We start from the raw sequence: 27,671 nt of genomic DNA on the forward strand, positions 1-27,671 counted from the left end.
CTATTATAAAAAAATCATCATCTATAGTATACTGTTTTAATATTGATTTGATATTAAGGAACCAAGGGCCTGGAGGGTGTCAATGTCAGGCAAGCCGCACTGACTCTTCCCTTAGCCCCCAGCTCTCAGTAAAGGGAGGAAGTTTCCTAATCTAACAAAAGAGTTTTCTACCTATCACTCCTCTACTTATCTAGTCAGCCTAGTTTCCGTATCTAACTTGAAGATCACGGGAAATTTCCATTCTCTGTGAGATTGCTGGTTGTTGTTTTAAGGAACTACAAATATTTCATCAGGGACTGGGCGGGAGATGGTTATAGCTTTTGGCTTTCAAAATGTTTAATATGTGACATATCAGTAGTTGTAACATTGACTATTTCCAAATGTATTATTTGTGCTGCCATGTATATTAGTTTAACCAGTAACAAAATTGTTGTTGACTATTTTCTTTTTTTTTTAAGATTTATTTATTTATTTTTTATTTATACAAGCACTGGGTACAGTCAGAAGTGCGGGAGGGTGAGAGAATTCACCAGAGCCAGAGCGGGGAGCAGAGCAGGCAGAAGGACCGAGGTACACTGCTGAGGGGAGCAGCGGGCGGCAGGAGAGGTCTGCGCGCCATGTGGGACCCTCCTCCGGTGGCCAGGGAACAGCCAGGAATTGAACCGGCGCCGCAGAGGCTGCGGGCAGCTTTGCAACCCAGTGCTCAACCGCGGCGCCACCGGGGAGGCCCTTGTTGACTATTTTCAAATGCATACTCTAACAGCTACCATATCAATTGTTACATCCAAGGGAATTAGCCCTAAACAAACAGGAAAAATTTAGCAGGAGCTGGCTATGGGTTTCCTGGCTTAACAGGAATTTTCTTAAGGAATTTGGCCGAGAGATGTTTACAGCCTTTTGTTCCCAGAAGTTTTTTCATTTTGTTAATGTAAAGCCGAATGTTGAATTACTGCCTTTTGGCAGAGAACTACTAATTTTATAAAAAATGTAGTATTTGTATCATGCAGTGCCATTTGTCATCAAATTGGTTATTTAGTAATTGATCAGTATTTGCAGTTTCACTTTTAAATGTGTATTTTAGTAATGGTAGAAACTAGCCATAAACAAATGAAGAGAATCTAGCAGGAGTCAGCTAACGAGATTCCAGATTTTTCAGAAATCTGCCCGGACGACATGAGTAGCATGGCTCCCCATACCCTAGGGTGGAGAAAAGGCAGTCACGCATCTTTCTTTAACCTACCTTTTCTGTGTCCTCTCTGGGGACAGATGACACCTGATGTCAGAAAACCTCGCCTCTCATATAAGGAGATATTTAAGATAGAGCATCTAATTGGTGTTTGAACCTCAGAAAGTTTCCATTTATGGAGTGTCTGATGGCAGGGATGATGTTCAACAGGGTTTCTATTGGCTCCAAAAGATGGCAAAGTCAGGGGGTGGGACTATATAAGCCCCTCCTGGCACTGGAAGCCCCCATTAAGGACTGAGGAGCTTCTTTGTATATTTGGGGAAACTGAGGTTGTTAACATGAGGCTCAGAACTACCATGAATGGACACTTCTTTCTCCTAGGACTTGCTTTTCTCCTCTCCGCTGTCCTAGCGAGAGCCCAAGGTAAGCAGAACCTTACTACCTAAGATCAGCAGAGACACTGGATTAATTCTCAGGCTCTGAGGGGTGAGCCCTGGAATTGCAAAGGCAACTTCTCTTTGTTGACTGCTTGGTTTTGTCCCAATGTGATCTTTAGTGACAGTGAATGTCCATTTTTCTCCTGTGGGGGCCTCTGCTTTTCAAGTTCACCTGTGAGATGTTGCCGAGATTCAATGTTTGTTCTCAGACCGACTGAGTCTGTGTTCAGATCTTCCCAATAACACCTCAAAACAATGAAGAGTCTGATGACTTCCCAGTTTTCCTGTAATGGATTATGACTGAGTGACTTTCTGAGGCTGCATCTCTTAGCTTCATTCCTGCTCCCCGTACTGCCTCTCCCCAGTAGGATTATGGGTTTCTGCTCCTTCAGCCTAAGGATGAGTGTTTGTGTGTGTGTGGTGGTGGGGCGGGCAGGGATAAAAGGGAGTTTGAAGAGCATGTGAAGGTTGAATGTGTGGGCAGGAGCATGTCTGCCTTTGGAAAATCTCATTTCTAAAAAGGAGTCCACAGAATCATACTCTAAGGCAGACATCTGGATTGTGGTAAAATGGTGGTGGTTCTTATGTGTGTGTCTGTATCTATGATGAGGGCAGATATGGATACCTTTGAAGAAAGCCCTCCCAATACAAACTTTAATTACACCCCCAGATATGCCTGCACCTGCAATCTAAGCCTGCTTGTGAGTTGCTTTTTTCTTCCCCACAAACTACAGCTCAAACGTTTTCCTGCTTTACTGCCATATTTCCTCAGCACTAGGAGCTGACAGGATTGTCTCCCTGCTTGTGGTGTTTCCCTTGCTACATCTTGGCTCCATGGTCCTCCACCCCAGGGGGGCAGCAAGAAAACTGACACAAATGTAGGGGCTCCTGGGTGAACTGATAGGGACACTGCATGCAGAGGGATGTAGCCTCTGAGACTCCAGGATGGGGCTCTCTTGGCCAGTGTTCCCCACCCCCGTGGGTTATCGATCGTGCCTGTGACATCCTAAGGGTCTGCTGTTGAGGAAGAGCCCTGAGCTTGTGACTGTCCTTAGGTGGATTTCTCACTGGTAGTTCCTCCAGACTTGACATGGCATCTGCTCTGCCCTGGGCCCCTGACCAGCAGAGTCCAAGCTATCAGGGTTGATTCCTGAAATGAGAATGATCTGCACATCCTGGACAGCCAGTCTCTCAGGTGTGGGCCTTGGGCCTGGCTGCTCTAGATGCTCCTCCCTCTCCACCCCTTCCCGGTTCCCTGTTTCCTCCTGATTTCAAAACTTTCCATTTAGATGTCTCCATGTCTCTCTTCTTTGTGAATGGTTCCAACAGGTGTTGTGCTCCTCATTGTGTTGTTGTATTTCTTGGAGCTCCCATTTCTAGGGATGTGATCACATGTGAGGATGGTTGACCCTTCTCCAGCTTCGCAGTTATTTAGTGGTAGAAGTGGACTGTCGGTGTGAAATACAAAATTTATGCTGATTCCATTCTGGCCTCTCCAGCTATGAGAGCAATGAGTACATTTCTCATTTTACTAAGAAGAAATCACATGTCACTCCTATAAGTATGATTTTCTTTTGTCAGACAACTTTTTGTAAAATCATGGGACTGAAGCACAGGCTCACATATTAAAGCATGAGTTCACATGAGTTGCCCCATCTGCTTGTGAAATTGCAGCCCTGATATCAGGTGCCAAAGGGCATTGATTCTTTCCTAAGCTCGGCACATGCAGTCAGGATCTACTGCTCCCTGTCATCCTTTCTGAATGTGAAGTCTCTGCTTTGATAGAGGCTTGTCTCATAGAACAGAGTTACAGAAATATTTTGGCTTTCTCTTCCCATTCACCTACTCCTTTTCATCTGTATCTAGTCTAAAGGATACTTCACCCAATGAGTGTTTTAGCAATTCTAAGATCTATTTGCTTCTTTTTAATGTGTCTGGTTATTTCAACAGTCTCTCTTACAGCTTGCACATTTAATTCTACTGTTTATTTTTAATAAATTTAATATAGAGAATTAAATTTATCAATAAGTTTATAATAAATTAAAGTTGGTGATTTTATGTTTATTTACACAATTATATGTCATGTTTGTTATTAAATTGATAAATAATAAATAATATTGATTTCATGTTAAACTTTATTGATTTAATATTAATTTAATGTTAGGTAATAAAAATAAATTTAATATCTGGGTACATAGTAGCTAAAAATAATGGCCATATTATTAATATTTGGCTATTATTAATATATGGCTATTATTAATATATGTTAATATTTGACTATATTGTTTATATGACAAATCCATCATCTGAGTATGATGGAGATCAAAAACTGTTATCTTTCTATGGTCTGATCTTTTATTAGTCATTTACTTATAAAATATTTGAGTGTCATCTGTTAGGAAATTATGTAGGTACTTGTGATAGAACAGTGAACAAAAATTTTTTAAACTCTACCTTCATGGTACAGATTTTGGCGGGTTGATAAACACCATAAATATGTAAGGAGATAAGCTAAGTGCAAAAAATAAAGGAGCAGGGGGAGTGTGGTGAGAGGGTAAAAGACAATGGGGCAGACATGTTTGCAGTTTTCCATACATTGTTTGGAGAAATCCTCGGAGACAGGGGCATCCCCCCTCCTGGGCTATGTATTTGGTGTTCATGAGGTCTAAATTGGTCTGCTGAAGGAAAGACTTGTCTTTGCAAAAAACCTGCAAATGGGCATGGTCAAAGGATACAAACTTTCAGTTAAAAGATTATACCCTCTGGGGATCCAAGGATAGATTGTGACTATAGTGAACAATACTGTCTTATGAATGTTGCTAAGAGAGCAGATCTTTTGGTCTCACTACCAGAAAGAAATGGTGTTTATATGAGTTGATGGAGGTGACAGCTAAAGGTAGGGTGATATTATTTTGCAACATGGAAGTGCATCAAGTCAACCTACTGTATACTTTAAATTACAATATACAATTTGTCAATTATATCACAGCAAACTGGAATGTAGGGGGAGGATTAAAGCTGTTTTAGGAACACAATTTAAAGTCAATAATCTACTCAGGAGCTCATCCAAGAAGTCATCTTGAAAAAAAAGAAAGTAAGGGATACAGTGTGATCTAGAATTGAAATTGCTTATAAATACAGTATCTATAAATATCTATATATTTAAATATCTCTACTATAATATTCATAGAGCACGCAGTCCATATTTGTATGTGGACAAACACACACACACACACACACACATACACACTCATACTTTTTTGGATACAAATCAAATACTCCATATCCTATTTTCTCCTCCTATATTGGTCAAATTCTTATTTCTCTGCATTCTCTCTCTTAAGGTTGCTTTCTTTCTCACTAATTTGTTCTTTATTAATTTCCCAAAGTTATTTCATTCCAACCTCCTTCATACTTTATTTACTGTTCTTGTAGTTTCCTAAACTGAAGCTTACATTTTTTTTCCCTCTCTCAATACTTCCTCTTCTTTAAGTCTATAGTAAGAATTTCTTTTATGTACTACTTTAACTGCATTAGAGGAACTTGATTACATCATGTTTTTATAATTATTAATTCACAATATTTTTCAACTGTTAATTTATACCTGGGCCCAGATATTTTTTAGAGGACTGTCACTTAATTTCCCAAAATTTAGGGATCACTAAGTGTATTTTCTTGTTAATTACTAATTTAATTTCACTGTGGTCAGAGGAAATGCTGTATATAAATTGGGTCACCTGAAAGCTCTTGTCCCATCATAGGGTGATTTTTGATAAACATTCCATGTGATTTGCGATAATGTGAATTTTTTCATTTTGGGGTTCAGTGTTCTAAATATATTACTTTACCTAAATGTGTTGATTGTGCTGTTTTTACATCTACTAGGGTCTTCCTTCTTTTCTGTTATGTTATATTTTTGTCATTTTGTTTGTGAATTTGTCTATTTCTTCTTTTCATTCTGTTAAGTATTATTCATATTTCAAGGCTATTCATGGATTTTGATATGTATAATATCTCTATTAAGAGATATTATATCTCTTAATATTATATATTATATCTTACCCACTATAAGCCAAACATTCCCTCTTTTACTCAATAGCGTATCTTGGCTTAAAGTCTACTTCTTATGTTACTGATAAGCTTCTCCACTTTGTTATGGGTAATATTTTCATTATTATATATATTAGTCCATCATTTTATTTTCAATTTTCTTTGCCCTTACATATTACATGAGTATCTTGCAAGTAGCATTTGCTTGAATTTTGTTGTTTTATCTAGATTTGCTTTTACTTGAAGGATCTAATCCATTTACTTTAAATACAATCACTGATATTGTTGAGTTAGTATCTACCATTTACTTTTAATTGATTCACCTGCTGTATATGCCTTTTTCTCTCCTTTTTTTTTTCCTGGTATTCTCTTGTATTAAAGATATCTCCTTTTCTTTGATTTTCAGCAGCTTTACAAGGTGTTGGGGTTTTCATATCTTCCTGGTATTTTCTGAATTTCTTGAAAATATGAGTTCCATTTTTCACCCATTTGTTTAGATTCTCAACCATTATCTCTTCAAGTATATTTTTACTGTTCTCTGTCGTCCTCTTTTATCTCTTCCTCTTCTTTTTCTGTTTTCTTGTCTATGGGACTCCTCTAAGTCACTAATTCTGTCTTGAGTTCTTTAACTTTATTTTAAGCTAATTAATTCACCTCTTCTAGATATTTTATTTTCAGTTGGCAATTGTTTCTTTGATATTTTTATATTTACAATTCTTTAAAAATTCTTTTTGTTGGGCCTCTCTGGTGGCGCAGCGGTTGAGCGCTGGGTTGCGAAGCTGCCTGCAGCCTCTGCAGCGCCGGTTCGATCCCCAGCTGCTCCCCAGCCACCAGAGGCGGGTCCCACATGGCGCGCAGACCTCTCCTGCCGCCCGCTGCTCCCCCCAGCAGTGTACTTCGGTCCTTCTGCCTGCTCTGCTCCCCGCTCTGGCTCTGGTGAATTCTCTCACCCTCCTGCGCTTCTGACTGCACCCAGTGCATGTATAAATAAATAAATCTTGAAAAAAAATTCTTTTTGTTCTTTTATTTGTTTTTTGTCTTATTTCCTCTTTTTTCCCTAAATTCATGTATCATAGTTAAGGCTCTTATCTGCTAACTCAACCTATTTATTATGTTTTTCTACCTTTTCTTAGCTTCTTTTTTCTCTTTGTGATTTGATCCCATCTTTTTACATGCCATGGAACTTTTTAGTTAATGTTAAAAATTAAGTTTATCCAGATATATTTTCTACATCTGATGCATCTTTTGTTGTTCTGCTAGGCAGGTGGGGCCGGGGCTGCTGAGCACCCAGATATCTAACTGTAACCTAGACCTGAGCTGCAACAAGCCTGGCTGGCTGTTTGGGTGACACTCAGTCTACCCCTGACTTGTCCCTGTGCCTGTGGCAAGGGCATCCTGGGGACTCAGAATTCAGCTCAGATCCTGGATATTCTGGTAACTCAGAACCCAAATGAATAAAGAAATAGCCACTCTGCTTTCAAGAGTTTTGACATCCTTCTTTGGCCTCCTGCCCTGCACAACATGTATACTGGGCAAATATTTGACCAAACACCTGCTCTTTGGGTGTGGCCCTCAGGTCTCCTATTTTACACTCCAGCACCAGTGTTTACATAAGTCATGGAACAGAGAATAAAACCAACAAACCCTCCATTATTCATGACAGCAGAAGCTCTAGGTTTATTCTCTATTCCATTGCTTATGTTGCAATACTGACACATTATTTAACCTCTTGGTGCATCTCTTTTTTCAATATGAAAAGAAGAAAATAATAATAAGAAAGTCTGTCAAAACTGCTTGAGTGATTTCAGCTCAGGAATTTAAACTGTTCTGCTCCTTGGTGGGATTAGAGATACATTATATTTTGCCCTTAACAACAAATAACTCCAAATTTTGATTAAGGGGAATTCCTGACATGAAGTAGACATTAGATTTGTTTGTGGGAACAAGCAAATGTATGATTCCCAGTGTCACTGGCCAGTGTATCTGCTGTGATCATCTCTCACGTGAGGAGACCTCGTCTACTCAAGAGTACATTCTGGAGCCTAGATCATTAATGAAGTATTCCAGGTAAACCATAGCTGGTCTCATGGCCATTTATCTTTCAGCTCTGAGTGACTATACCAAGAAGAATGAGTCTTACTGATGGGACTCATGGCTGCCACTGGAGACTTCTGATAAGCTCACAATAGTTCCCTTTAATCCAACCTTCTAACTCTCAAGTAATAGCGTGGATGTGAGTATGATTTATAAGGAATCCACCCAGCTGCTAGTCCATTACAGGGATCTGAATTCATTTCACTGCTCAGGGCAGAGATTCTGACATCTCTGGACATCTCAGATGCCAGGCAGACTCTACATCAGGGTTAACACTGACAGGACCAGGTAACACCTGTTCTCTCAGAATGCTCACTAGATTATTTTTAGTTACATTACTCCTGTTCTTTCTTACTTTCACTTTATTGCTCTGCCGACTGCTATAGGAAACCAGGTGCTGCCCCAGTGCAAGAACTTTGTCTCCACCAGCAGGCTGTGCAGCCTCAGAGGAGGGCACTGCCAGCTGCTCAGGTGAGGGGCCCTCGGGACCAGGAAAGTCACCTCCTTTGACCTGATTCTCTTTCCTCAGACACACTACAGCTCCGCCTGGTGGATGGAGACCATCACTGCAGCGGCACAGTGGAGCTCTTTAAACAGAACTTCCGGGCCACTGTGTGTGATTACGGCTGGGACCTGCGTGATGCCCACGTGGTGTGCAGAGAGCTGGGCTGTGGCGAGGCCCTCAATGCCACCGTCTCTTCTCACTTCGGTGCGAGATCAGGGTCCATGTACCTTGGAGAGTCTCAGTGTACAGGAAAGGAGTCCTACCTGTTGCATTGCCCGTCTGTATCCCGGAAGAACTACTGCAAGTATGGCAAAGATGCAGGAGTCATCTGTGCAGGTATGGTCAGTGCATTTTCCAGGAGCTTAAGGAATGGAAAGTTCCAAGGAAGCTGGTGTCCAATCTCGGACAACAGATCAGATAGGTCTGAGATACATTTTACCTTTCCATAGTCCCGAGGGCACAAAGCTTCTCTGAATGATGAGTGTCCTTTACTCCTAAAGAAACTGCTAGTCTTTTCTTCTGCATTGGTGCTACCTGACAAAATAACTTATTCTGTTATCATCCCAATTAAAATCAATCTTCATAAATCTTTATAAGATTTGTAAGAGTAAACATTTGCATATCACCATACAACCTCCTCTTGTTCAGTGAGCCTATCAGTGGAAGAGACAGAATGAGGACCAGCTTTCCCTCATTAATTTATTCTGTATAGATAGTGGGAATGTGGTTTTACACTGGGTTAGTAAGAGCAGAGACACAGGGGATATCAATGAACAAATCAGAGAATTGTATGGATTTGTGCCAAATTGTGTCTCCTTCATAAACTCAAGCATAAATATTCATAGGTCTTTGCCAATAAAACCAAAAAGCTGTGGATGAAATGCTTTGGGTCATAGATTCTCCTTCATTATTACTGGAGAGACACTCTATTTTCTTTCAAAACATTTGTGCAGACTCAAACTTTGGAGGTTAAATGGCCAGGCACTCACTAACAGTTCAATAGTGGAGGCAATAATATGTTAATTTGTGTTTTGTGGAAAAAGATTATGTAGATTTTACTTTATTCAACGGCTTCAAAATGAATTGCATTGTGGGATTGACAAGAATTGATTGTGGGAACAAAATTTAATTTTCAAAGAAGGAGGAAGCAGTTTATAGTATCTGGGATGGAGGGGGATGACCAGGGCAGCTGAGAGGACATCGGGGGTTCTCTGAGCAGCATGAGGGTGCAGGGTGTGTGGAGGTGCCATCTGTGCCTGAGGACACCAGATGTCTTTACAGCAAGGGACCAGACAAGGACATATCTGACTATAACTTTCATTTTGCCCATGGTGGGGTCGATGCATGTAATAAATCGCTCTCTGAAGCAGCAGTTCCCCTTGCATTATGCCTTCCAGTTCTCTCCTAGTCTTTCAAAAGTCTTAAAACTGTCTACTGGTTGTTTTCCCTCCACTAGAAGTAAAGTTCTGCAAAGATAAGGACATTGATGTATTATAATTCATATTCCTAGCACTTGGAAAGTTTCCTGAAGCATGGCAAACTCTGAAATGACAATTGTATTTTGAATCAAACAATATGAAACACTATGTTGCTATCCAGGTAGCAAACTGTACTGAGTTTGGAGATGTTTCCTCTGAAACCTCCCCTCTGTCTCCATTTTCATCATTTCCCAATTAGAGGCTCAATATTGCCTCATTTCTGGACCCCTGTGACCCACTCTCCTTGTTCTTTGCTGCCCTTGATGGGAAAGTCACCCTTTGGTTTTCCAAGGTGAGGAAAGCCTCATTGTCCCAAGAGCAGAGCACAAGTTTGGTCTTCAAATAAGCAGTGACCTGATACCACATCCCATGGAGACATTTCCCACATCTCAGGCACCCTGTGCTCTGTTCCAACAGAACAGTCAGAGGTTGGAGGCATAGATGAGGACCCGGAAGGATCAGAGGCAGGCGAGGCTGCTGGTCAGAGGCCCTGAGAGTTGGTCTAGATGCAGATAAGTCACAACTGAAGGGAGGACAGTGGAGGTATCTTGATCAGAGGGGAAGGAATAAAGAAAAAAGGTGATGAAGACCAATCAGGTCATCCTTGCTCTCTTGCTTCCCTAGAGAAACCAAGCCCTAAGGCTATAATAGTGAGAAGAGAATGTCCTTTGACCAAAACAGCCCCAATATCAGCAGAAGCTGAGATGTAGAAAATTGGGGCTCTCCTGACTCAGGTTTGGTCAGAGAGAACAGATTCCTGGAAGTTGGTCCCTGAGATCCCACCTATGACTCAGTTGATGTCTCCCTTGCACATGGGCTACATTGAAAATTGGGGGTCACCTCTGTGAGAAAAGTGTAGGGGTAAAACACCAAGGAGAGAGGGCCAGAGATATACTTAACACTGGGCCTGAAGGAAGATGAGCCTGTTGTGCAGGAATCTGGGATGTGGAGCTATTGTCAGGAGTATAAAACAATCACCAAAGCAGGTACATCTGGAGGCCAGAGTGTGCGCAACTCAGTAATCCTGAACCAGTCACTCCAGCCACTCCCTGAGTTCTGTCTTCTCTGGACTAAAATAAGAACATAGTGCTTGAGTATCACAAATATTATTTACAGCTCTTAGAGCTCATTGATCTAATCAATGAAAGAGCCAAACATTGCTAGGCATGGACCTGGGTGTTTCCCATCTTTCTGACTGAAGGATTAGTGTGTCTGCATCTTTTCAAATTTATGACCCAACATGTGAACCTAGTTCCCTACAACGCACATTACACAGTTCAAGGAATTTTGTTATCTTCAGTTTTCATTATGTTGGTCCATTAGGTTTTTGTTGTATATGGTTAAATGGATCAATTACCACCTCTGTGGTCCTTGGTAAAACTGTTTTTTTTCCCCTGCCATTTCATCTATTAAGCAGATTTTTAAAAGTTTATCCTGACAGAATCCAACAATGTATCCATAAGATAATTCACCATGACCAAGTAGGATTTATTCCAGGGACACAAGGATGGTTCAACATCCGAAAATCAATCAATGTAATCCAACATATCAACAAAAAGAAAAATAAAAACCATATGATAATATCAATAGATGCTGAGAAAGCTTTTGACAAAGTACAACACCCATTTATGATAAAGGCCTTGAAATTCTTGGAATACAAGGAACATACCTCAACATCATAAAGGCCATCTATGACAAGCCCATAGCCAATATCATTTTCAATGGTGAAAATCTGAAAGCATTTCCATTAAGATCTGGAACAAGACAAGGATGTCCACTCTCACCACTGCTTTTCAATATAATACTGGAAGTCCTAGCCAGAGCAATAAGACAAGAGAACGACATACAAGGAATCCAAATAGGCATGGAAGAAGTCAAACTATCACTATTTGCAGATGATATGATAATATACATAGAGAACCCCAAAACTCCACAGAAAAACTAATTCAACTCATCAATCAGTTTAGTAAAGTGGCAGGATACAAAATCAACACACAAAAATCAGTAGCCTTCTTATACACAAACAATAAATCTGAGGAAGAAGAAATCAAGAAAACCATCCCTTTTATTATCAAAACAAAAAAAAATCAAATACTTGGGAATAAACCTAACAAAAGAAGTAAAGGACCTGTACAAAGAAAACTATAAAACACTGTTAAAAGAAATAGAAGAAGACAAAAAGAAATGGAAAGACATCCCCTGCTCATGGATAGGAAGAATTAACATTATCAAAATGGCCATCCTACCAAAAAAATTTTACAGAGTCAATGCTATTCCAATAAAAATTTCAATGTCATTCTTCAAAGAAATAGAACAAATATTGATGAAATTTATATGGAGCCACCAAAAACCCCAAATAGCCAAAATCCTCCTGAAAAAAAAAAAAAAAGAAGGGAATGGAGGCATCATGTGCCCAGATTTCAAACTATATTACAAAGTTGTAATAATCAAAACTGCATGGTATTGGAAAAAGAACAGACACACAGACCAATTGAACCAAATAGAAAACCCAGAAATAAACCCACAGATTTATGGTCAACTAATCTTTGACAAAGGAGCAAAGAATGTACTCTGGAGCAAAGAAAGTTTGTTCAACCAATAGTGCTCAGAAAACTGGATCGCTACATGCAAAAGAATGAAACTTGAAAGAGCCAAACACACACCATGCACAAAAACCAACTCAAAATGGATTAAAGAACTAGATATAAGACCTGAAACCATAAAATATATAGAAGGAAATATAGGCAAAACACTACATGATATGCACCTCAAACATATCTTTACAGACACATCACGCAATGATAGTGAAGGCAAAGATAAACAGCTGGGACTACATCAAATTAAGAGCTTCTGCACAGCAAAAGAGTCAATAACCAAAACGAGGAGAAACCCCACTGACTGGGAGAAAATTTTTGCACACAACACTAATGATAAAGGACTGACCACAAAAATCTACAAATTGCTGAAGAGACTCAACAAAAACAAAGAAAATAATCCAGTCAAAAAATGGGCAGAAGAACTAAAAAGAAACTTCTCCAAAGAGGAAGCACAAATGGCCAACAGGCATATGAAAAAATGTTCAACTTCACTTGTAATCAGGGAAATGCAAATCAAAACTACCATGAGATACCATCTTACACCAGTGAGAATGGCACGTATTAAAAAAACTAGCAACAACAAATGTTGATGAGGATGTGGAGAAACAGGTACTCTCCTGCACTGCCTGTGGGAGTGCAAACTGGTCCAACCACTATGGAAAGCTGTGTGAAGATTCCTCAACCTACTAAATATAGAGCTTCCAAATGATCCTGCAATTCCACTCCTGGGTGTTTACCCAAATGACACAGAAATATTAATTTCAAAGGACATCTGCACCCCTATGTTTATAGAAGCACTATTTACAATAGCTAAGCTCTGAAGACAACCCAAATGCCCAAAAATAGATCACTGGATCAAGAAGATGTGGTATATATACGCCATGGAATATTACTTAGCAATCAAAAAAGATAAACTCATGCAATTTGCAGCAACATGACTGGAGCTGGAAGGGATTATGCTCAGCGAAATAAGCCAGAAAGAAAAAGAAAAAAAAAACAGATGGTCTCACCCATAGCAGGAGTTTAGAAAACCTAAATAAGAGATCAGGAAAAAGAATAACTATAATAAAGAAAAAGTTAAAATCAACAAGCAACTCTAAACCAGAGACACACTATGAGGGCAGGGGGGGAAAGGAGAGATTGGGGTCAAAATAAGGGGGGTGCAATTGTATGGGGAATATAGCCAAGATAAAAATGCGTACATTGTGCAAAAATGAAAAATGATGTAAGAAATATATAAAAAATTAAAATTTAAAAAAAAGAGAAAAAACAAAGGGAACTAAAAAAAAGTTTATCCTGACATATCAGGATCAGGTCAGTAGGTCAGTCAGTAAGACTGATTTGCAGTAAAAGGACAAAGAGCTGGACAGGACCTGTCAGTGAGAGCCCAGTCTTCACCCTGATTCATTCACTTTCTTCAGAAGGGCCTATCAGGAACTCAGGGAGGAGCTCCACATCAGCCAGGCTCTTCCCTGGACATCAGTTGTACAGAAACTTCACCCGCTTCTAATAAATATACAAATGACACCAAAGAATTGGGTGTCTTTCTGTGGTGTGGTGAACTCAAATTCTACTTACGTCAGATGAACATCGATAGATGTTAACATGCCATTTCTCACTAATAACACCAGTCTTACCCACATATTAAAATGTCCTTATCAAACCTATGGCCTTTACTACAGCATGGATGGAGCTAGAAGGGGTTATGCTTAGTGAAATAAGTCAGAAGGAAAAAGAGAAATATCTGATGGTTTCACTTATAGAAGGAATATAGAGAAACTGAACAAAGGGTTATGAAAAAGACAAGCTTGCAGCTGATAGAACTCATATATCTGATGCTTACAGCGCGATAAGGGGACAAAGAGATGTCAAACAGGGGAAGGAAGAGCAGAAGGAACTTTGTTATGGATCACGGGTTCTCTAGTGGTGGGAGAACACCCAAGGACAACACCATAGGGGGAAATCAAATAATTTCCAAAAAGTAAACCACCATTGAGAAAAAAAATTAAATTTAATAAAATTACAAATTAAATAAATAAAATTTTCATTATCAAATTTTTGACCACTGAAAGGATTTCTATCCTATCACAGAGGTGAATGATTTTAAATTAGGTCAGCATTAGATGACTTGCTGGAAATGATCATGTTAATAAGAAAACCCTAGAATTAGTTTTCCTTTCAATCAACTGTGTTTTTCAAAGAATGTGTATAATTAACTTTTTTCTCTTAATTTTTTTCTGCTCCACTTCTTATATATATGTTTAATTACTATAACATTTATTTCAGAGATTAATATCAAGTGGGAATATGTTTTATTATTTGAAAAACATAGCTCTACATTTTCAACATTGTTTGCTGAATGTATCTTCTTCAATGATTTAAAATATTCCCTTTACAAACACTAAATTTCTGTCTGTCTTTGAAATGACTAGATATTCACATTCTGCTCCTTCTGACTCTTGTCAGATCTTAATTGGTTTTATTATTTTTAATATCTAAACCCCTCACATCTAGCTTTGATTTCATAGGCCCTTTATAATTTTCTTTCATGTAAATTTTAAAATCAATTAGAAAACAGACAGGAATTAACAGTAATTGGCTTGAGAAGGCTCATTCTTGGTATGTATGAGAACGTATCAGTTATTCAACATGCATTTGCATATCTAATATATGTCAAGTATATTAAGTAAAATAGTATAAAAGAAATATTTCTTTCTTATTCTGAGTTTGTATTTCATGAGATTAATATTGAAACTATGAAAAATTATTCATTATGATTTGAGAATTTATTTTTTTCCTTGAATTATCTTCATTGTATCCAAAATATAGTCACTGAATGATGAACATGCATCCTTTCTTTGGTCTCCCCCATTAAGTTTAAACTTCACCCACTCCCAATATAATCTACCACACACCCCACCCACACCCCCACTTATACAGACATTGCTGCCATATTTGATTCTTCCTTCTACCCAATTATAACTCTTAAGATTGTTTCTTTTGTCTAAGTGAAAGAAATAAAGGAATGCAGGGATAGGTGGTGAATGGGAGAGGTATAGGTTGATAAAATATGTCCAAATCTTGTTGGACAAATATTTTCCTCAAATACTTGTATCTTTCACCCACATTAAGGCTTGTGCAAGGTGAGAGACTCCAGATCATGACCTGTATGTACCCTCCTCCCCTTTCCTGCACCCTTTGCTTCTTATTCAAGAACACACACATAGAGGAATATGCAGTTAACTTAGTGATAGCATTAAAATACATCAATTATTCTCATTCCCTAAAATTTCCAGATCTTGGAAAAAATCCTGTAGTAGGAAGGGATCAGCAAGTTCAGGTGTCTAATAATCTTCCACTGAGATCTCACTCTCCTGCAGGTTCACTGAAAATCCCAAGGATTCAGGAGAGAATGCTAGGATCAGGCCTCCTTCTACTATGACCCTGAACTTTCCAAGCATCCAAATTCATCTGTGCACAGCTTCTGTCACAATAAGGTGACCTAAGAAATTCTTGGAATTTCTTTTCATCAAGAATTATCAGAAAATAAAATGCAAAACCATGAAAGTGGACATTAATGTCTCTGTTTCCTCCCTTGAGCATCAGTCTGTCTGTGGATGGCAGCTCTCAAAGGCCAGGACTTGTGGATTTCCTTGCACTCAGTCTCTTGAGGACCAGCTCCTAAGTCAACACTGGCCACAATTCTAACCCCAGAAATCTCAGAATGGCCCTCACATTTGGATGACAGTCTTCAAGCCTCTATAATAACACAGCTCTTTTTTACTCTGGACTAGTCCATCTAAGGGGCAAGTCTGAACGCCCCTGTAATTTTATTAAATTTATTTTTTTCTCAAGTGGTGGTTTACTTTTTGGAAATTATTTCATTTCCCCCTATGGCGTTGTCCTTGGGTGTTCTCCCATCACCAGAGCAATGGCCTCAGGTCCTCTAGCTTCCTGATTCCTAGACAAGGATTCACATTTCTAACACATCAAAGAGTATATAGTCTTGGGGTTCAGTCATTCACAGTTATCCTGCAAATCCTTCTGAATTTCTCTTCAGAAACTCGCAATTCTGACTCTCAGATTCTCTCTCTGTGCCCTCTCACTAGAAAACAAAGGTATTCACACCATTGCCTGTATATGTTGTTTTTGATGACACGGACAGTCCTGAGCATTCTCTTATTTTTCTTTTCTCTAGGATTAACTGTGCATCTGGCTGGAGGGGGTAGGCCCTGCTCAGGGCGAGTGGAAGTGCATTCCAGAGGAGACTGGACTCCAGTGTCTGATGGGAACTTCACATTCCCCACCGCCCAGGTCATCTGTGCAGAGCTGGGGTGTGGCAAGGCTGTGTCTGTCCTGGGGGGCGTGCCCTTCAGAGAGTCAGATGGACGGGTCTGGCCTGAGGAGTTCTGGTGTGAGGGGCAGGAGCCAGGGCTCTGGTCCTGCCCCAGGGTGCCCTGTCCTGGAGGAATCTGCCACCACCATGGGGCTGTTTACCTTGTCTGCTCAGGTGAGAATCAAGCAGGGTTCACCCTCCCTGCTTCTTCTGCTGGGTAAGAAGCACATGAGCTTTGGCTGAAGCCCTGTCTCCTCCCCCCAGCATATACAGAAGTGCGGCTCATGAGCGACGAGGGCTCTCAGTGTGAGGGACAGGTGGAGATGAGCATTTCAGGGCACTGGAGAACACTCTGCGCCTCCCACTGGAGTCTGGCCAATGCCCATGTTGTGTGTCGTCAGCTTGGCTGTGGAGTGGCCCTGTCTACCCCCAAAGGAGCACACTCTTGGGAGGAGCTGACCAGGTCTGGAGGGGTCGATTTCGCTGCTCGGGGGCTGAATCTTTCTTGTGGAACTGCCCCATGACTGCCCTGGGTGCTTCCGACTGTGCTGGTGGAAACACAGCCTCTGTGATCTGCTCAGGTGAGTGGGGGCACTAACTGCACTCAGGGTGCTCGGGTCCCTCAGAGCAGGGCATGTGGGAAAACTGGTTCATGAATAAAGAGTGGATTATGTATACACAAATATTTGTCAAAATATACCCCATTTACTCTTAATGTTGGTGTTTTATTGCATGAGAAGTACACATTAGTAGAGTTTAATGAATTTTTAAAGGTTTTCTTTTGTTTCTAGCTTAATTCTCTGTGGTCAAAACATGGTTATATGACTTTTTCTTAGTTTTCCTTTGAAAAAATTTGGAATTCATTTTTGGCACAACAGTTTTGGTAAATGGCCTACATGCTCTTAAGAATAATGTGTATTCTGCTGTTTTGAGGTGCAGCTTTTGCAAATCATACCATTCAGATATTCGAAATACCACTGATAGCTTTTTTACTCAGAAGTTTTACTTATGTTTTCTGAATACATGTTGCTTCGAAATGCAGAAATGGAAAGTAATCACTTTATTTTTTTTCTTCCAATCATATTCTCTTCGGTCCTTTAACCCCTCACCAATAGTATCCACTAAACTGATCAGCCTTCTACTGATCAGCTCTTCTGACTTCTGCCTACTGTCTCAGCCCTAGAGGAACAGACCTGGACTCCTATAAATAGAGATGCTCTCTACATCCATTGACAAGTCCTTCAGACACACATTTTAAATTCTCTGTAGGAGAAGCTTAGTAGAAGAAAAGTATTTTTTTTTTCTTTTTAGGCCTCATGATAAGTTCCTGGTTTCTATTGATGTTACCAATTTGCCCAAAATCTTAACAACAGAAACAAAAATGCATTCTATTTTGCTGTGATTTCCTGGGTCAAGAATTGGGGGGAATCAATTTGGCAGTTTTGTCTCGTACTTTCACATAGCTGTCATGTGAGACTGAAGTCACGCAAGAGCTGCCTAAACTGGGAACTCAGGATGCTCACTGACAGGATGGTAGACCCCCTGCCTATGGCCTCTCCCCCAGGACAGGCTCAGCAGAGCCACCTCCCCTAAAGCTTGTGTCCTCTTGAGGCTGGGGAGGCTGCACAACTTTCCTGGCTTGGTGCAGGAAATCAGCAGTGTTGCCATTGCCGCATCATGTTGTTTACAAGCAAGTCCTGAGGATCAGTCCAGCTGCAAGAGAAGGGAGTAAGACCTCACTCCTCAATGGACACGGTAACAAGGATTTTGTGGATATATATATATATATATAAACACCACCAAGGTGTATGAAGTGTCCCACTATAATAGTGGGTTTTTAAGTTTCTACTTTCCTTCTTTCACTTGTGGGTTTAAGGAATAAAACTTAATACACATGCAGCTTAGACCTTTCACCTTATCTCTTGTTTTCATGTTTTCTATTGTTCCCTGTGCTGAATTCTGTATATTTTCTCTGATCTTCCATTCCATTTTACTATTCCTGCCTCCATATCTCTGTTTCAGTTTTCAGAGACATCTATTATGGCTGACTTGAGGTAAGTCTCGAGGGCAAATCGGCTTAGCCCTGCTTTAGCTTCTCCCTGAGCATCTGTGTCAAAAATTCTCACTGTTTTGGGAGCTCTGAAACACCTTCATACACTTGGCATATACTCATTTTTTTTTAAGATTGATTTATTTATACAAGAACAGCATACAGGCCAGATGCACGGGAGAGTGAGAGGATTCACCAAAGACAGAGTGGGGAACAGAACAGGCAGACTGACGAAATACACTGCTGAGGGGAGCAGCGGGTGAGTCAGGAGAGGTCTCTGTTGTGCCATGTGGGTTTCTCCCTGGGTGGCTGGGATGGACCGGCGCTGCAGAGGCTGCGGACAGCTTCACAGTGCTATCTCAACCACCTGCACCACCAGGGAAGCCCTATCTCACTTTTCTAGGGTCCTTATCCAAGTCTCACCATTCCAAGGTCCTTATCATAGTAACATCTATACAGTCACTTTTTCTTTACAAGGTAACATATTCACATGTAAGATGATAATATTCACAGGTTTCAGGATTCAGGATTCAGTGTTTCTTAGTGTTTCACTTAAAACAGAAACCATACAAAGAAGGTAAATGTTACAATCATGATAACGATGACAGCCCCATTACAGTGCTCACTTCAGACTGAGGTTATCATGTAGTTTAATTCAGTTTTCTGCTCTTCACCCCCACTAACCCTCTACTCACTGCTCTGCAGGAAACCAGACACAGGTGCTGCCCCAGTGCACCCACTCCCCGTCTCCACTAGCAGGCTCTGCAGCCTCAGAGGAGGGCACAGACAACTGCTCAGGTGAGGACCTTCCAGGACCAGGAAAGAGTCTCTTTCCAGGTTAGATGCCTCCTTGACCTGACTCTCTCCGCAGACAGCACACAGCTCCGCCTGGTGGACGGAGGCCATCCCTGCGCCGGCAGAGTGGAGATCCTTCACCAGGGCTCCTGGGGCACCATCTGTGATGACGGCTGGGACCTGCGTGATGCCCACGTGGTGTGCAGACAGCTGGGCTGTGGGGAGGCCCTCAATGCCACAGTCTCTGCTCACTTCGGGGAGGGATCAGGGCCCATCTGGCTGGAGGAGCTGCAGTGCACAGGAAACGAGTCCCTCCTGTGGAAGTGCCCGTCCCCGGGCTGGGAGCTCAATGACTGCAGGCACAAGGAAGACGCCGGGGTCATCTGCTCAGGTCTGCACTGCACATTGTCCAGGGGCTGCCAAGAAAAGAGGCGGGGGCGGGGGAGGACAACTTATTTCTTGGACAAAGTGTGAAAGAGCAGAGGGAAAGGAATCCTCCTCCAGTGGTCCTGAGTCTCTAGAAGATGTGAGGATTAGGCCCCTCCTTCCTTCCTGTGCCAGTGAGAGTCTGGCTCTTCTTTCTCTGCAACATCTTCTGACAGAGCAACAACCTACAGTTTCCATTTGCAAGCAGGGCTCACTTTTCAGGTACTTACGCTGATGGAATCTTGAAACCCACCACTGATTTCCACTGTGGTTGTAACAAATATTCACAAAATTAGTGGTTTAAACCAAGTTATATGTATTATCTTGCAGTTCTTGAGCTAGAAGTCTAACAAACTCTCACTGGGCTAAAATCAAGGTGTGAGCAGGGCTGCTCACTTCTCAGTTCCTGGGGAAGAATCAATTTCAGCTCTAGAACCTGTCTGCGCTCCTTGGCTCAGAGCCCCCTTCCTGGGTCATCAGGCCAGCAGTGTTGCACATCTCTCACCATTCTCCATAATCACCTCTCTCTCTCTAACCAAAGCCAGATATGGTGTTCCACTTTTAAGACAGTGGGTCTTGGGCCTCCCTGGTGAAGCAAGGGTTAAAGGCACAGCTCTATCAATCTGTCGGCAGCCACTGTGGCATGAGTTTGATCCCCAGCCAGGGTGATAACCCTCATGGTGCAGCAGACCTCTCCTGACTGGCCCGCTGCTCCCCTCAGCAGTGTGTTTCAGTAGATCTGCCTCTTCTGCTCCTCACTCTGCCTGGTGAATCCTCTCACCTCCTACATCTCTACCTACACCCCAGTTCTTGTATACATAAATAAATAAATCTTTTTTAAAAAGAGTGATTACATTGGGATCACCTGGTTAATCCTCGATGTTCCAGGTTAGTCTCACCCTTCCAAGCTCCTTATCATAGTCACATCTATACAGTATCTTTTGCCTTGCAAGGTAACACATTCACATGTAAGATGATAATATTCACAGGTTCCAGGATTCAGGATGCAGACATTTCTGGGGGCCATTATTCTGCCCCCACCCCTCTTGCCACACCACCTTCTTCATATTCTGTGGTTTTGTCAGCATCCAGCACTCCTTCTCTGCAGAGGGCCCAGAGTGCCAAGTGGGGTGCTCATGGTGCCTTGTCTCCCCCTTTCTCTTTCAGAGTTCCTGGCCCTCAGGGTGGTGAGCGAGGACCAGGACTGTGCTGGGTGGCTGGAAGTTTTCTACAACGGGACCTGGGGCAGTGTGTGCAGCAGCCCCATGGATGCCATGACCTTGTCCGTGATCTGCAGACAGCTTGGCTGTGGGGACAGCGGGACCCTCAACTCTTTGGTTGCTGCTAGGGAAGGTTCTAGACCCCAGTGGGTAGATGGAATCCGGTGTAGAAAAACTGATACCTCTCTTTGGCAATGTCCTTCTGACTCTTGGAAATACCATTCATGTTCTTCAGGAGAGGAAGCTTCTGTCATGTGTGCAGGTGACTGTTGTATGTGTCTGTGTCCGCCCCATAGGCTGTCACTAGTGATGTTCTATATTTTCAAATATAGCTTATGAGTTTAAGATAAGTCTGTAAAATGAAGTTGGGTAAATATTTAATCCACATGTTCCAACTCTGTTTCAGAGGAGAAAATAAGGAAACTTGTGCTACCTGTAGTTTACATGAAAAATACTAGGATGATTGTGTTGAAGTGTGGGGCATATGAATAATCCTCTGATGGACTCCTAAGGAATGGCTAGTTAATTAGGACTAGCTAAATGCTATGTGAACACCTTGAGATAACTCAGAGCCTGGTCCCCAAGCTCTGTTCTCTTATGCTCTTAGCTATTGCATCGAAATGCATCGGTGCTAGTCAGACTCCAGGTCAGTCTGCTGGCAGCGAGTAAAACATGTCTTGTGGAAACAAAATTACACTCCAGGCCAGAGGACAGAGAAAAGAGAATATATAATTTCTGCCTTCATGGTCCATAACATCCCAGGTTGTAGACTCTGATTAAGCAGAAATTCAAGAGTCTTGAGTGTGGAAGTGTGTATGGGGCCAGAAGATAAATCATGTTTTAGTGGAGACTTGAAGGATGAGTAAGAGTCCCATCAAGGATGAAGTGGGAAGATTCTTAGATACTTAGAAAATTCCCTCATGACAAGAGGGGAAAGAAGATGGGGGAGAGCTCTGAGGGGACCCTGGAATACAGAGCAGAGGGAGACCACTTCAGTGCAGGGTGCAAGGAAACAATTCTGTCAAAGAGCAATTTGTTTATTGCCTTGGCTGTCACTGCTGAAAGGTCAGTGACCTGGATCAAGCAGATCTTTCTCCTGCATTGATTACTTGATCTGTTATATAATTGTTCCTTTAAAAAGTGTAAGTGAATTTTTTATTATGAATGATTTCTGTGATTCTACAGTTATTTTAAAATTTTTTTCTTCTTTATTACCACAAACCATTGATATGATTTTGTTTCTCTAACAGCTTACTCATGCATAATAACTTAAAGGAATTAAATCTCACCACATTTTAGTCATCCATTCATTCAGGAGATTGATCAAACCCTCTCCCCAGTGCTTACAGAATGTTCTGCACACATGTGTTGAATGAAGACCTGTGGGGCACTAGGCACTGAGCTAAGAGCAGGAGCACAGATGTGAGTTAGATGTGCAAGGTCCTTCCTCTGGCTGAGCTGCATCTGTGTGTGTGTGTGTGAGAGAGAGAGAAAGAGAGAGAGAGAGAATATTGTGGAGCATGGAGAGTGATAGACAAGACAAAGATAAAATAATTTCAGCTGCTGATGAGGGTGAAGATCCAGGGAGAGTCCCAGCCACTCAGCCAGTAGATTAGCTAGGAAGCCCGTGTTTCCCTTGTCATTTGGGCTGAAGCAGGTGACCTAGTTTGGGAGCAAAACCACTCACTCCTGTCGCTGACCCAGCATTACTCCTTTGCTTTTGCAGAAAAGAGGCCCAAGAGCTGTCCATCTGCAGCCCCCTGCACAGGTACATCAGCCCCTCCCAGCTCACCGGGTCCGCCTGGGGCTCCTCCTCCAGCAGGGCCCTAACAGGGGTCCCCTGGCCTTGCAGACAGGGAGAAGCTGCGCCTGCGGGGAGGAGACAGCACGTGCTCGGGCCGCGTGGAGGTGTGGCACGCGGGGGCGTGGGGCACGGTGTGCGACGACTCCTGGAGCTTGGCCGAGGCCCACGTGGTGTGCGGGCAGCTGGGCTGTGGCTCGGCGCTGGACACCCCGCGCGCGGCGGCCTTTGGCCCTGGAAATGGCAGCATCTGGCTGGACGAGGTGCGGTGCAGGGGCGGGGAGTCCTCCCTGTGGGAGTGCCCTGCGGCTCCCTGGGGGCAGAGCGACTGCAAGCATGAGGAGGACGCGGGAGTGAGGTGCTCGGGTGAGTGGGCGACCCCCTTCTGTGGGGTGAAGGGAGGAGTTGCATCCAGAATCTCTTCCTGGTCTCACCTGCTTTTCTGTACTTTGGCACCTGGAGTCTATTGCTTGGCACCTGGAAGCTGGGAGAGAACAAGGTGCCAGAGATGGTAGGTGTGACCCTGGGGTTTTCCCACCCAACTCAGTAGTTTCCCATTACCCCTTCTCTTCGCTCCAGGTGAGAAGACAACAGTACCCCACAATCATGGAAGTAAGTGTTTCTTCTCTGAGCCCTGAGATAGAGGTGATACCCACATCATCAGGGCCATACACAATGGAATCTGCATATTTATGGAAAATTAACCATATTGTACAGGAAAGGCCTAATGCTCAGGCATTACAGTCCTGTTCATTGTGGCAGCTGTAATGTCCAAATGCTTATCCATTTTCACTTTATAAAGATCCCTTAAAATCACATGCAGAGACAGCTGACACAGCTCAGGGCACGACTGGGGTGAATCACACCTTGGGATTCAGGCCAGGCATTGTATCTGCATGGTACTTCATGGTCTTGAGGACTCAGTGGATGAGCAAGACAAGGGGTTGAGGAAGGGTTCTCCTTGACATACAATCCTTTCCTAAATCTTATGACACTTTTTTCTCCTCAGGCAGCAAATCAGACTCAGCTCTAGGCCTGGGCATCTTCTCCCTGCCCGGGGTCCTCTGCATCGTCTTGGGGGCCCTTCTCTTCCTGGTCCTGGTCATCCTGGGGATTCAGCTGCACAGAGGGAGAGCAGAGCACCAAGGTAGGCCAAGGGGATGCTAAAGGGACGTTGTGGGAATGCTGTTGAGCCAGTTTTGATACCAAGAAAAGTGCCCTAGTATTGTCTCCACCCTCACAGTCTGGCAAAAAGCACCTTCTCTACAATAGCCTTTAAGATTTGAGACAGCTGAATCCTTGGTTGAATGTAAAACCTCTCATGAATTATGACTTACCATGGAACACTGTACATGAGAATTGAGTATAGGGTCACAGTCAGTGTCAAGAAAGCTGTCTCTGTCTCACAGAGCTCAGGAAGGGACTCTGAGAGCCTGGCAGTTTCCTCAGGAGTGAGCAATGGAGTGCATCAGAGGTCTTGCCTGTTGGTGTAGGGACTGTCTCCAGGAGTAGTCTCTGAACGCATGTCTCTTTCCACAGCCTCACCTGCTTTTGAAAATGCCACTGATGAGGCCTTGTACCAGGAGATTGATAACTATGCTCTACCAGAAAAGGAGGAACTTTTGGACAGCCCAGGTGTGCCCCATGCCCTCCCCGCTGTTCCTGAGCTGACCATGGGTTCCCTTCACATTTATAGACTCAACCTCTCCCTCCTCCCAAAGCAGGAGCTCCCAGCCCTCTCCCTACAACTCTGATGTCTCAAAATTTCTTCTGAACCTTGACACCGGGCCTCCTGCTATGGCAAATGTTTTCTGTCTGTGATGTTCTTCCCACCAGGAAGCCTGTCTGATGACTTAGTGACAAAGCTGCCGTATTACACAGGGGACGATGAAAAGGGAGACCCTGGACCTGCCCCAGGTAGTAGACTCAGGGTCTTCCCTGGATGTTGGGCTGAGGACAAGTGATCTCATCTAGGAGAACTGTGATGAGGAGGGGAGGAATATCTTCTGTCTTCTTCACAAAAACCCTTTTCTCTGTCTGCCCACTCTGTCATCTCAGAAAGGAAAATATCATACCCAGTTTTCTTTATCCACAGCTACTTCTAATCAATTACAGATTCACATCTGTGGTTTGCACTTGAGATGGTATTATATATGTGGGTCATGTATAACTGACCCCCAAAATTGATTTTTTTTAAAGCCCCAGAAAACATGGACTGCTGGGGCTTGACTTATCAGTTACCAGAAGTTCTTATTAACAAGGGACCTAAGAGAGGAGGATGTTTCTCCTGGATCTTCTCAGATTGTGACAATGGATAGCTCTTGGGATGAGACATGTCTGGAGGGATCCTGGAAATTGGATCCTTAGATCAACATAGCCTTCAGGGAATTGAGACCCAGGACTCCTGTGGAAGGGACTGGTGGTTTTGCCTTTCTCTGGGTGACAGGTACCCAGAGAGCATGTGGGCAGCTGTGTTCTCTTTGTCGATATCATCCCAAGACACTGATTTGTACATATTATATGTTACAGCTCTGTTGTATGAATGTAGTACCTGAATTCCTATTACAATAGCTTTTGTTGCTGCTTTATGGTATAAGAGGCCGTATTTGCTTTATGGTATAAGAGGCTGCTTTATGGTATAAGAGGCCGTAAAGTATAGTAGAATATGTAGAAAAATCAAATAATTTCTGAGAATGTTAAATCAAATAAATGCCCAGAGACAGCCCTGGAATCTAGAGCTTATATGTATCAGCTGTTGGAATCTCTGTAGTAAAAGGGCCTGAGCACCCCCTAGTCCAGCCTCAGTCCTTGTTCATTTCCAGAGCCTCCGGGACAGCATGTCAGAGCCACGGGAAATGGTTATGATGATGTTGAAGAGTTTCCTGTTCCTGAAATTCCTACTTCCCTAGGAATGAGTAGGAATTATTTTTTCCCAGAGGAGGAAGGTGGTGCTGGGTATTCCCAGACAGGTGAGTGTCAGCTCTGTCTCCCGTAGCCTCATTTCCTAGTCTGGGGGAGGATGAATTTGGACTTGTCAATAGTCAGTTTATCTTTACTATCAACATCTGGGCCCTCTAGACCTAGATGAGGTGTGTCTGTTTCATCTCTTCTGAGAGGAGACACATACTGTGTTCTCATGTCCATTTCTTCTATCATTATGATACAGACATTCCTATATGAGTGGCAGAGGCTTTATTCCCATTTTTTCATACCACAATTGAGATATGTGATCTGAAAATATATTCGGAGCTCTTTCAGATTGTGAGAAGTAATCTGGAAAGTTTCGATAGCAATGTAAATTAAATTTGTAATGTAGAAATATTTGTTTGCGGGGGAATCATATATCCAGATGTTTAAAGTAGGCTTTGTTTGCTACTAATGCAGATGTCAAAGGCTTAATTAGAGTCATAAAATATGAGCTGCAGAATGAAACCAAGGGAAAATATTCTCCCATTGTTTTAGTTGACAACGACCCTCCTTCCTTAGGACTAGGCCTCTGCCTATGTGTGAGCATGTAGTGCTGTCTGGGGAGTAGGAGGTTGTGGGAGTCACTTGAGCTGCTCCCTTTTGGCATCTGACAGAGAACCCAGAATGTTCTCCTGAAGACTTGACTGGCATTGAGGTGCTGAGGAATCTAGGGGAGTCATCTCCTGCCCCCATTCCTTATGAAATCAAACCACATGGGTGTAGAAGAGAGTATTCATGTTCTCCACTCCTCACCATTATTTCCCTAATGCTTTCTAATTTTCAAGAGCAAGATATGACTATGCACAGAGTAGCTGAGTGGATGAAGCAGCTCCAGCCTTTGAAACAGTTGCTGGGCCTCACATATATCCTGTAGTCTTTGTGCACTCATCTCTTTATACCAAAGAATTATTCTTGTTGTCACCAGATTCTCCTTCACCTTGCAGGCCTCTCTCTAGAGTCTCCTGGCGAAGTTGTCATCTATGGCATGGAAGAGAGAGGACTCCCATTGGTCCTAGAACGAGAAGACCTGTGGTATGATGATGTCGAGCTTAGCACCATGTAGCACCATTTTTGGATCAAATAAATCTTCAAAGACTGCTCTGTAATATTGTTTCCCAAATAAATGAGAATTCTGTCTTCTTCATTATTGCAGAGGTTTTACTTGGGTCTGTGATGTAAAGACAATCTTCATAACATACACTCTGAGCTTCAGGGTTGTTAAGAATCCAGATACATTGACCCCACTGACCTTGGAAAATTCCATCTTCAATCACACCCCATCCCCAAGTGAAATCTCAGTTGAAATATCCATGTATCACAGCCCTCAGCCTACACTCTTGCCTCCTTTAAGTGCAGAGAATGTCACACTTTCTGGAACAATAGAAAAACCTGAAATCTGGCCCTGAACTAAGTAATTACCCAGTAATATACACTCAGAAACACTTCACTGAATATTTAAAAAAAAAATGCCATGTTTCCTTTGCTAAACCCAGAAGGGAGATTCAAAGTGAATGGGGAGGGTCAGGCAAGAGGGAAATGGTTGCAGTTCTTTTAATTTTGCCCACAGGTTTATGGAATAACAATGACAAAAGTTTACTCCCTACAAGATCCTTTCCCTTCTCTAGTTATTCCCCACTATCCCTAATCTCCCCTTTCTCCATCAAATTGCATATCTTAGTGTTCATAAATCCTGATGGTTTCCATTCTTTTCCATTAACAACTCTCTAAT

The 27,671-nt window shown here is 42.3% G+C and overlaps 1 protein-coding gene and 1 pseudogene across 1 annotated transcript in view; both read left to right on the forward strand.

Annotated features, from left to right (window-relative positions):
• LOC119247752 (C-type lectin domain family 4 member A-like) overlaps positions 1-27,671 on the forward strand; it is a 72,905-nt gene that overhangs the window by 26,911 nt on the left and 18,323 nt on the right. The gene's annotated exons all lie outside the window — the stretch shown is intronic.
• LOC119248147 (antigen WC1.1-like) lies at positions 1,543-27,005 on the forward strand (annotated as a pseudogene).

Source organism: Talpa occidentalis, unplaced genomic scaffold (genome assembly GCF_014898055.3).
Source record: "Talpa occidentalis isolate TD23 unplaced genomic scaffold, MPIMG_talOcc4v2.1 talOcc4.16, whole genome shotgun sequence".
NCBI lineage: Eukaryota > Metazoa > Chordata > Mammalia > Eulipotyphla > Talpidae > Talpa > Talpa occidentalis.